Source organism: Rhinolophus sinicus, chromosome X (genome assembly GCF_036562045.2).
Source record: "Rhinolophus sinicus isolate RSC01 chromosome X, ASM3656204v1, whole genome shotgun sequence".
NCBI classification, from domain to species: domain Eukaryota; kingdom Metazoa; phylum Chordata; class Mammalia; order Chiroptera; family Rhinolophidae; genus Rhinolophus; species Rhinolophus sinicus.
The window spans coordinates 5,968,505-5,980,715 of NC_133768.1; positions in this window are offsets into that span (position 1 = coordinate 5,968,505).

The following is a 12,211-nucleotide window of genomic DNA, read 5'->3' on the forward strand; positions in this document are numbered from 1 at the left end:
CTGTCATTCATTGGCTTCACCCTGAGAGGAAGGGGAAAAAGGAAACTCAAGATAAATATTTGGGGAGAGCATGACTGTCAGGGCTGAGAGAAATACAGTGCTGCCAATCTTTAAAGAATGTCAGGCATGGAAACAGTCTCTGTGGGAAGCCCACAGACTCTTTCCCTCGTTAATCCATGTATCTGCTTGTTTATATCTGCACCGCCTTTGTTTACTGTGTGCCGGGTACCAGCCTGGGCTCTGGGAACACCCAGATGTCTAGGAAACGTGTCCTGGTTGCAGTGTTCACATGCCGTACATAGGCCCTTCAGCTAGTGCAGGCTGTCTCGGATTTAACACGAGTGACGTCTGGGGCTGGACCACTCTCTGTGATGAAGACTGTCTTGTGCACGGCAGGCTGTTGAGCTGCAGACCTAGGGAATACCTACTAGACGGCAGCAGCACCTTCCACTCCAGGTGTGACAACCCAAAATGGCTCCAGGTGTCACAAAATGTCCCCCTTGTGGGGATGGGGTGCAGAATCACCCATGGTTGAGAGCCACTGCCATAGATAAGGATAAATGGATGGATGGATGGATGGATGGATGGATGGATGGATGGATGGATGGATGAATGGATGGGTGATGGATGGATGGATGGATGGATGGATGGATGGATGGATGATGGATGGATGGATGAATGGATGGGTGATGGATGGATGGATGGATGGATGGATGGATGGATGATGGATGGATGGATGGATGGATGATGGATGGATGGTGGATGGATGGATGGATGGATGGATGATGGATGGATGGTGGATGGATGGATGGATGGATGGATGGATGGATGGATGATGGATGGATGGATGGATGGATGGAGAGAGAGAGGATAGATAGATGATAGATAGATAGATAGATAGATACATAGATACATAGATACATAGATAGATGGATAGATGATCGATGGATAGATAGGTATAGAGAGATGATAGATAGATAATAAATATAGATAGATCAATACAGACAGCTGAGTAGATAATAGATACACAGAGTCTTTCGCGCTTAGGCAGGTCTCAGCCTCACACTACTGACATTTATGTCTGGATGACTGATGCGGGGAGTCCTGGGCCCTGTTGGACACTGACCAGCGTCCCTGGTCTCCACCCGCCAAATGCCAGGAGCACCCCTTCTTCCCTAGTTGTGAAAACCAGAAATGTCTCCAGATGTTGCCAAGTCCTTCCTGGCGAACAGAATCCTCCCTGGTTAGAAATCACTGTGCCAGATAAATAAATGCCACAAGGAATTTTAAGAAACATCTTGGTTCGGACTGCCTTCCTCAGGATATGGAGGCAGAAACTGAGACCCAGGGAGGTAGGGCCATGCAGGGATAGGAAATCGTCTGCTGCGTATACCTGACCGCAATGTCATCTGGAAAAGAACAAGTACACCATCCCCCTGACCATCATTCTGGGTCCACATAGGGTTATAGACGGGTAATAAACTTCCGTGGGCGGACTGAGCATACATTCTTGCGGACTTGTTCTGTCCTGCTATAAGCAGATGCTGGTTATTGTCTTCTCATAGGACCTCCACCAAATGTACAAGTCACGTTACTAGAAGGCTGAGACAGGCAGAAGCATTAATGGTGGTTCAGGGAGCGCTTGAGTTCCAGGCGACTCAAAGACCACAGGAGATGGAAGGCGAAGGGAGGTATTGATGACTGACAAGGCATTTTTATGGGCTAAGAAAGAGGGATGGCTGCACAGAATGTGACGGGCAGTAGGGAAAGACTGCCCCCCCCTTTCCCAGTGGCAAAAACATTGCAAAGCAAGTTACAGCCTCAAGCAAGGAGACCTGGTGTGTAATGGCAGATAAAATGTAATAGGCATATTTGGACTAGAGTCTAATGTGTTTCATTTTGGGTTGAAATGTTAAGATATTGTCGTTGGTTGAATAGCGTCCTCCAAAAAATTCACCTCCACTGGGAAGCTCAGAAGGAGACCTTATTTGTAAACAGGGTCTTTGCAGATGGGACTGAGTAATGAGATCGTCCTGGATTAGGGGGCCCTGAATCCAATGACAGTTTCCTTATAAGGGACAGAAGAGGAGGGACACAGACACAGAGGGGACGCCACGTGGAGACGGAGGCAGCCACCAGCCCAGGGACGCCTGGGGACCCCAGGAGCTGGAAGAGGTAGGAGGGACCGTCCCCTGGGGCCTCTGGAGGGAGCGTGGCCCTGTCACAATGCTGTATTTCTTTCCTGTGACTGTCATATAAATGACCACACACCAGGTAGCTTAAAACAACAGGAAGTCATCTTCCTCCAGCCCTGGAGACCAGCACTCTGAAATCAAGGTGTCTGAGGGTCGTCGGAGGCTTTCTAGCAGAGGTTCAGTTACTGTAGGGTGTTGTCTGCAGACAGAAAGGAAGGGCTACGAAGCCCAATGGCTGCTGAGCTTTATGGGAGTGACATGCAGCCCGTGAACTTTTACTATGACTCATCCTCAATTTGTCCCCTCTTATGCACAGTTTTCATTCTCAAACGCCTCCCAACGTGTGGTAAAATCCCATGACACAAAACAGACTCAGGTTGGTGGTGTGCTGGATAAAGTGTGCTGGATGATGAAGAAATAGAGCTTCTTTCTCTTCTGCTGATGTAGGGGAGTTGTGGGGAGTCCAGTGGCCTGAAGAAATGTGGTACAAAGCCCTGAAATGCCTGGCAAAACCTCAAGAGTGGCTTTGGGAGCTGGAAATGATAAAAGATCAGCAGTGCCTCCTGCCATGTGACAGACGGGCTTAGCTCTCCTCAAGCCTCAAACACCCCTATTGAATGATGGTGGGAGGCTGCTTCCCCCACTGAAACTACATTTCCCAGGCTCCTTTGCAGCAAGGTGGGGTCATGTGACTAAATCTCACCAATGATGTGTGTCCCTTGTGGACTGCGGGGATAAAGCAGCAGAAATGCCTTTTCCAGCTCTGTCTTCCCAGCCCCTCATTGAATGAAGAGATTACAAGGCACTAGGGATGGGAGGAGGGGCACAAGATGGGAAGAACCTGAGTTCCTGAATCTCCATAGACGGGGGAGGAGGGTTGCCAGGTGGGGGCGTTTTCTGATGTGACAGTCCCCTATTGTCTCACCTCCTACGGCCACTGTAGCTCTTAAGAAGTAGAAAATAATGCTTATGCTGCAAGTCTGAGGTTTAGTTCACCCACAGCCCAATCTCACATTAGACATTCCGCCCTCTGTTTCACCCATAGCACAGTCCTACCTAAGACACGAGACCATAAAACGGTGATGCTTAAATGAGGAAATCGCAGTTAAGGGGCGTCTCACGGAAATGTAAAAGCATAGTTATCATCCTCTTCATCATCACCTCTTAATGGAATGATAATGTAACTCAAATCTGTACGGGTGGCAATTTTCAAAATCTTTCATACACCCTGTGATGTAAAATGTACACGACTTTAAATGAAATCCGAGTCTGACAATTAAGTTCGTGAACATGTGGCAACAATGCTGCCAACTGTTTTTGATACCAGAGGGGATAATTCACTATGAATTTGTACAAACTGGACAACAGGTAACCAAGTTGACTATTTGGAAGTGCTGAAAAGGCTGCGTGAAAAAGTTAGACGACCTGAACTTTCCGCCAACAATTAATGGCTCTTGCATCACGACAATGCACCAGCTCACACGGCACTGTCTGTGAGGGAGTTTTTAGCCAGTAAACAAATAACTGTATTGGAACACCCTCCCTACTCACCTGATCTGGCCCCCAATGACTTCTTTCTTTACCTGAAGATAAAGGAAATATTGAAAGGAAGACATTTTGATGACATTCAGGACACCAAGGGTAATATGATGACAGCTCTGATGGCCATTCCAGAAAAAGAGTTCCAACATTGCTTTGAAGGGTGGACTAGGCACTGGCGTCAGTGCATAGCTTCCCAAGGGGAGTCCTTCAAAGGTGACCGTAGTGATATTCAGCAATGAGGGATGTGGCACTTTTTCTAGGATGAGTTTGCGAACTTAATTGTCTTACCTCATATTTCTTCTTTATTCAAGATCAAGGAACTAGAGCTCCCGGTATCCAGAGCCAACCCCAGTTCTCGCATCTGTGAGTGTCATTGAAAGACTGCCTGCAGCGCAGACTGATATTTAAGTTGGATTATTAAACATGGCACGTACTAAAATTTTCTACAATGATCCAGTCAAGACATCCAGACTCCGAGGCCCTCGCTTTCATTAAAGAGGGAGACAAAGTAAAGTATATTTTAATTTTTGGAAAGTCATAAAGAGGTTTGGGAGTAGGGATGGATTCTGAGTGAAAATGTAATTCAACATTCTGTTGTGAAAAAGAAAAGCAGACATGCTGCTTTTGGAAATAAGGAAACAAGGCTGTTTTTCATTCATGTCCTGCGACGTGAACTTCAAAACAATAGTTAAAAAACAAACAAACGGAAAACCTAAGAGATTCCATATATGATATGAAGACTCCTGAAGCCCCTGTTTATTATTGTATGTTGCACAACCTTTTTGTGAAATGCTTCAAAATAATTCAATGGTACGTTTTCTGGGCCTAGATGAGGCGTTGGAGTTTCGACTCTTCCTCAGGATATGACTCTGAAAATAACTTATGTGTAAAAGCTGCTCTCTATTTTTCTTTCTGGACGATGCTTAGGAGCTTGGCTTTATTTTAAATAAACAGTGAAAGGAAGAGATTCAAAATGCAGTTTTCAAACAACCGGGCGAGGATCCACTCCAGTTTCATTTTCTTACTGTTGATTCTGGAAAATGAGACTTTCGGCAAGCCAGGGTTTAAACGAATAATTAAAAAAAATAATAACCACTGAGGTTTTTTTTTTTTTTTTTTTTCCTACAGAAAAGACTGCATTTAGAACATTTCAGAGTGGGGGGAAATAATCTTTTTTGACATCCTTCCAGCAGAAACCAGAGAAGTGTGCAAAAGCCACCCACCGTGAGGGCAGCCTGCTGCAGGGGGCAGAAAGAACTGGCCACAAACAGCAGATAGGGGCCATTTGGGAGAAAACGACCACATAAAGCTTCCGCCAGACTGAGTTTTGGTAAAAGCCTTTATTTCATATTATGAATGTTACAAATAATAAAACAGAGAAATAAAGAAAGAAATGTGAATAGATGAAAATTATTTGCAATCCCATTACTGAAAGACAAATATTCTGAACGTGGTCAGATTTTGGTAGGTATGTGCACAAACATACATACATATATATGTATATATATAAAATATATATGGTGCTAAAAATGTATACACATTTTAAGAAAATAAAAAAACTATTAAAACTGTAATACTCACTATATACTGATAACAAAAGATGAATACAAGTCCCGTGTCACTTCTGCAGTTACAAGAGGTGCTCAAAGTGGTTCCCATCAGCGTCCAGACACTTCTGATGACGGCGAACTCCTGCTTGAGCCACGTTGACCAAAGTGTCTACTTGTATACATTTTTTTGGAAACCCCAGTATATATGAAATTTCAGTTCTGTTTATAAACCAAACCATATGGCTTAAAGTCCATTTATTTTCTGCATAACAGCATGCGATTTGCATAGGATTGCCTAACAATATATGATTTGCATATTCCAATGAGTCGGGTTATTACCCCATCATGTGGAAGTGCTATAATGTGTTTAATCTTCTCTTGGTGGACATCAAGCTTTCCCGCCCCCCAGTTTTTGGCCATCTCTGCAAAGAATCTCCCATAAATCTCTGAAATTCCAAGATGCCCCATGGCTACGCTGAGGGGTGTGAAGATATTTAAGGGTTTTGCCAAACATTTGGAAAGCGCTCTGTTCAAAGGGTTTCCAGTTTTTATTGCCACCAGAATGGTGTATGACAGTCTTATGTCCCCACACTTTATGCCCAAGGGTGGCTCCCATCGTAACAACTAATTTGTTAACTTAATGTTTCTTTCTGTCCTTTCATGTTGTTTAGTTAATAGCCAAACGACATATTTTGGGCATTTCATGAAGGAATTATTTATTAGCTTGTCCCCACATTTCCATTGAGCTGTTTAGACTTTGTTTTTTGAGTAATAAAAATAATTTACATAATAAGGCATTAACACATCGTAAATATAACAAATGTACCAGAAGGCATTAAAACGTGTCCTAAAAAGTATAGCACATACTTCTTTTTTTACAGTCATCATTGTTTTTTCTTCAATTTTATAGGACTGCAATTTTTGGAAGCACAGAGGTTTTAAAATTGTAGCTGTATCTCTCATTTTTTAATTCTTTCACTCCTTTCTTATGTGTGCAAAGCTCTTCCTCACTCTCATTCTGAGATTAGATATTTCCCTACATGCTTATATAAAGTTTTTCATTTTTAAATACTGAAACTTAACAACGTTTGAACTCGCGTGTACGGTACAAGGTGAAAACTTAACTTTCATCACCCTGAATATTAATCCAATTATCTTAATATCATGTCTTAGTCTCTTTCCTCAGCTAATGTCCCAAGTTCCACTTACATGAAATACCTGGGTGGGTTTCTGTTCTGGCCTATTGTAGGGTGTTTTATAACATAGGTTAATATGATAGTGCAGCTTTCTTAACCTTTTCCGTATTATCACATATATTTTTACCCATTTGTTGCCTTTAGATACATTTTATTTTCTAAAATTTCATAACAAAAAGTCATTGAGATTTCAATTGGAGTTTTTTAATATCTGCACCCGTTTTTTAGCCTTTAGGCTTTATAATAGTGTCCGCCCAAGCAAGAAATTGAGTTGGACGTCTGTGTCCATAAGTTTCTGTATCTATCAGCAATGGTCTCATCTTTTCTCCCTACAGATCACCAACACTTTTGCTAAATCTTCTCATAAATGTCTTTTCCTTCTTCTCTACATCATTTTTAGCCGAGCTACTTAACCATATTGTCTGTGAAACAACTATAGTGTATTCTCTGCTTCACTAGCTACATCCCTGATTTGTTTTTCTCTCTCTACCCTACTGGCTACAGGCTCCAAAGCAGTGGCGGGCAACTTGCCCAATTCTCACAAAAGAAAAGTGTGTCTGGAGGAGGCTTTCTTAAGGGCCTCTCAGAGCTCTGCTTCTAGCAGGTGTGCTACAAAGAGCTATTCTACTCAAGGAAATCTGCACCAGGCAACATAAGGCAAACGTTCATCACCCTTAAGCATCATGTGACTGGCTCTAAATTACTAAGTGTGATCTTTTGCTGAAAAGAGGTGTTGACCGGGATCAAAGGCCTTCCCCACTCAACTGTGTGCTGGGGCAGCTCATCTCGGCTCTGCAAAGCCAACTCAAACATCCAGAAATTCTGTGGGCCATCTAGTCAGTGATGGGTGGCTTGAAATCAACTGTGGAGGAGTATTTACACCACAGAAATTGGCAAAGACTACAAATCATGGAGACAGAGAGACAGAGATGGGGACATAGAGAGACAGAGAGGGACAGAGGAAAACACAGAGAGAGAGAAACAGAGAGAGAGGAAAGAGACAGAGAGAGAGACAAGAAGAGATGAGAGAGAGACAGAGAGACAGAGAGAGAAAGAGAGAGGGGACTTAATTTTGGGAGCTGGTTTGCTCAGCACAGCACTTATTTATAGAGACTACCTCATTCATGTATGCATTTCATAAAAACATTTGAGCGTATTTTATGTGCCAAACAATGTGAGAAGAATACATGTCGGGCCACACCTGCAATTTCATTCCCCTGAGGAAACGGTGCGTCTGCTTTGACCTTGTGATTTTCCAACTCTCAACCTACCCCGTAAATATATAAACAACAGTTTCCTACCTGGAGTTACATATATCAGATACAGAGAGTCCACTTGTTGTTTGTTTTTTTTTTTTAAACAGCTCTCCCCAACAAAAAGAATAGAGTTCAGTAAACACACCCACGCTACAGAACTGAATAATACAGACTCCCTCATATGAGAGACATCTGAGAGATCAAAGGAACAGCATAGGACATTTATAGTGGAATAGACAAGAGATTTCAGAACGCACCATCTCTCGTAGGCTTCTCTCTGTCGAGGCTTCCCAGGTTCACTTTCTCACAAGTCAACCTACCATCAGCTCTGGTCCTTTGGTTTCCAGATAAATTACTGTCTCTGTGTAACACGAGGCTCGACGGAGAAGAAAAGTAATGAGATTCACATGGTTCGAGATGAAAACACCCTAAAAGCGTAAAACTTGGAATAATTCATAATTTCTCACTTCCCACCCAAATTCCGCATGTGTGTGTGTTTAGGTTCTTGGAAACGTTTTTGTTTTCCCTGGTTCTCTGTCTGGTGCTTATAAGCAGCGCAAGGTCACAACATGGTTCACTCTACCAAGTGCTGCTTCTGTTAGCTTCACGGACGGAAGTGCCATTTTGATTGCGCTTGTTGGTAAACCACCGAATGAAAGATCACCGCAACATACTCAGGAATGGGTTGCTTTTTGAGAGCCTCCCTTTGTTCTTGGTTGCAGAGATCCAAGGATGGCCCACCTGGCATGGAACTCTTAACATGACATGACGAGGACATTCGATGTCATTACGTACATGTCAGCTTCATCCATTCCCATCTTTCCATATTTAGTGAAGACCTACTATTTAAAATGATTCACAGTTCGGTGGAGAAAATGAGACAGACGTCGCCATGACACAGTACACCATCTACGACCATCTACCAAACGCTCATTAGCAGGGTCGTTGAGAGAGTTGTAAGGAGGCCATGAAGCTGGATGAGAAAGGGTTCTTAGAAGAAGGGTCAGTTTGGGCCAATGCCGGTAACATGGAAGAGTCATCTGCAGAGAAGCAGCTTAAACTAGGTACAGGATGTGGAGCCTGGTGCTTTGGGAAACAGGGACTGGTTCAACTGCGCTTAGAGATGGGGTCATGGAGTGCGGGGGACAGACAACACTCGAGAAGCTCGGGAACTAGTGGAGACTTGGATTGACTCCCAATGGGAAACATTAACTGGGCTCTAGGAACAATTAAGTCGGAGGACGTTGTCGTGATGTAAACAAGAATGAATGGAGGTTTGATTTAAGGTGGTCTGAACGAAAACAGAAAGGAGGAAAAGAGAGCTGAGCCATGTCAGACAAGAAGCGTCTCTAGAACGTGGTGATTGCGTGCAAAAGATGAAACAGCGATACCAAAAAGGATTTCAGACCTGGGTGACTGAGAGTCATACATCTCCTTCGACAAGAGTGGGGGTGTTGAAGGTACCAGCCCAATAGTTAGAAATAACGAGACGTCCGTTCTGCATGACCGTATTCAGAAACAATTACATTTTTTTAATGTTGTGTATCCCATGATTCTAAAGTTGGACCTTTTTGACGGTTAGATATGCCTTTATATGCTCTGAGCTCATGACACAAAAAGAAGGATGGTGTCAGGGCAAAAATCCCAGCTGACACAAACAGCATGGGGAGCGTTGGGGTGACGTGTGGGAGGTAAACTGAGGATTTTGATTTAAAGTTCCCACCATTATAACCCCCAGCATGTGCTAGATGCAGATTCGTGAAAAGTTAATGAGCCTCCCATAAAAGCTCTGTTACTTGGTCCAAGGAAGGGCCACAAAGTGCCAACAATTAAAATCAACCTGTTGCAATAAAGCCCAGTGAAATGTACCCTGAGGACCGTGGACCAGTGGCAGGGTCCCAGCTGGCCTGCCCAGCTACGTCCTTGAACGTTGAGGACCCAGGGTGATTTATTGCAGCTGGTGACATCCCAGCCCACCACACAAACGCCCAGACACACAGCCTTCTCCCCAGGTATCAGCGAGAAAAAATATGGCAGAGCTGTGACGATAACTTCAACATGCAACCTTTATCCTCTGCACATGACAGCCAGTCAGACTTTCCTCGGCCACTGCTCCCAACCCCAGGAGCCAGTGAGAGAAAACACATAGGAGACAGGAAAGAAAAGGTCGTTGACCCTTCACCGCCACCCAGTCTGCCGGGATAAATAAAGCCCTCTGGCCCCGTCCAAGCTTGGGGAACAGCTCCAGTGCTCAGGGTGGAGCGCACGCAACCTCACGCTTCCAGCAAAAACGCACTCGGGCTCTTTCCACATGCCTCCAGAGTGAGTCACGCTGGAGCTCAAACAGCAGGGAAAGGAGCAGGCAAGGAAGGGACGGCAGGGGCTCTGCTTGCGTGCAGTGCCGAGTTTGGTGGACTTTTACTCTCTGTTTTTGGGGACGGTCACCTCGGTAGCTTAAAGGAAGAGTCGCACAGAACCAGAAGCACTGCCTACGACGTCAGTTCTGGAAAATCCTCGGTTACCATTTTCCTGGTTTATGACGAGGAGATTGAAATCACGTGGGATAATGGACAGACGCTGGGGTAGTAAACGAAAGCCGTGCAACGGAGCGTGAAGACACAAAGCCGGGATAAAGGAGACATTCCTTTATCCTGTGACGAAAGGGATACACCGGCATTCTTAAGACCAACACCAGTGAGAGTTACATGCGGATTTACTTGCAAATACCTGTCTTCGTGAAATTAAGACTGCAGCGTACCCTGTCAACACGAAAGAGATGTTAGAAACCTAGCCGGACGCTGTCATGTTTCCTAACAAATGAAACAATCGGTGTGTCCCTGGACGGTGGAGAAGCTAAGGGTTTGTTCAGTGGCAAATTGTGTAATGTGTAAGGGGCAGTCTGCCAAAAAGCGGGCCACGAAATGGATTGCTTTTGGTCAGAGGGGATTAACAAACGACAGGCAGATCTCGGAGTTACTGCAAGTTCTGTTCCAAAGCACCGCAATAAACGGCAGGTCGCAATGAAGGGCGGCACACAAAGATTTTTGGTTTTCCAGCACGCGTAAGAGTTATGTTTACACTACACCGTAGTCTAGGAAGTGTGAAATAACATTGTGTCTAAAAAAACACACACACACACAATGAGTGTAATAGTTTATGGCTGAAAAATGCTAACCATCGTCTGAGCCTTTAGCCCGCCGTAATTTTTTGCTGGTGGAGGAACTTGCTTTCAATTGGTAAAAAAGTACAGTGTCTGCAAAGCACAACACACTGAAGTGCAACAAGAGGAGGTATGCCTGTGCTAGAATAATTGGCGAGCACCGGTTGAATGTTTGCAATACACCACCCCCTCTCCCACCCAAAACCTCAGGATTCAATGGAGAGGCTGGTGCACTTGCTTCTCCTTCCAGTTCTGACAGAGATGGAAATAGTCCTGCGTGAGGCATGCATTTTTCCTTCTGGACTAAATGCCCCTTCTGTGTCCCTTCCTCCCTTCTGACCTTCTCAGCAGCCCAGGTGCCCCACGTGTGGCCCAAGACCAGCAGCCACAGCATCACCTGAGAACAGGTCCAAAATGCAGAATCCCTGGCCCTACCCTGAACCTGCCCCATCAGGAACTGAATTTCCACACAATCCCCAAGGATTGCTGTGTACCCCAAAGTCGGAAACACACTGGTCTAGAGCATTCACCCTTCCTGGGCCAATCTTCTCACAGCCAATCTTCAGAGTCTTTTGTGGCAGAGGGGGAAGCTCCTTTCTGCGTGATGCAAAGCGGGCTTCTCCAGCAGGCAGCTTCTTTCTGTGCACGACACTCATTTGCATATATTATGAGCACAAGTTGCTACTCCTTCACCTCAACATGTTGTGTCCAGTAAGCATAGTGATTCCCCCATAATTAGCTAACATGCGCTGTTCAGAAGCCCAGTCCCCAATGGTTGGCCCTATCCATCCTTTTAGCATACGTGGTCTGACAATTAAGTTTGTGAACTTGTTGCAATGATGTTGCTGACCTTTTTTTGATATCAGAGAGATTATTCGTTATGAATTTGTACCAACTGGACAAACAGCTAACCAAGCTTACTATTTGGAAGTGCTGAAAAGGCTGCGTGAAAAAGTTAGACGACCTGAAGTTTCCGCCAACAATTCATGGCTCTTGCATCACGACAATGCACCAGCTCACACGGCACTGTCTGTGAGGGAGTTTTTAGCCAGGAAACAAATACCTGTATTGGAACACCCTCCCTACTCACCTGATCTGGCCCCCAGTGACTTCTTTCTTTACCCAAAGATAAAGGAAATACTGAAAGGAAGACATTTTGATGACATTCAGGACATCAAGGGTAATACGACGACAGCTCTGATGGCCATTCCAGAAAAAGAGTCCCAACATTGCTTTGAAGGGTGGACTAGGCGCTGGCATCAGGGCATAGCTTCCCAAGGGGAGTCATTCGGAGGTGACCATAGTGATATTC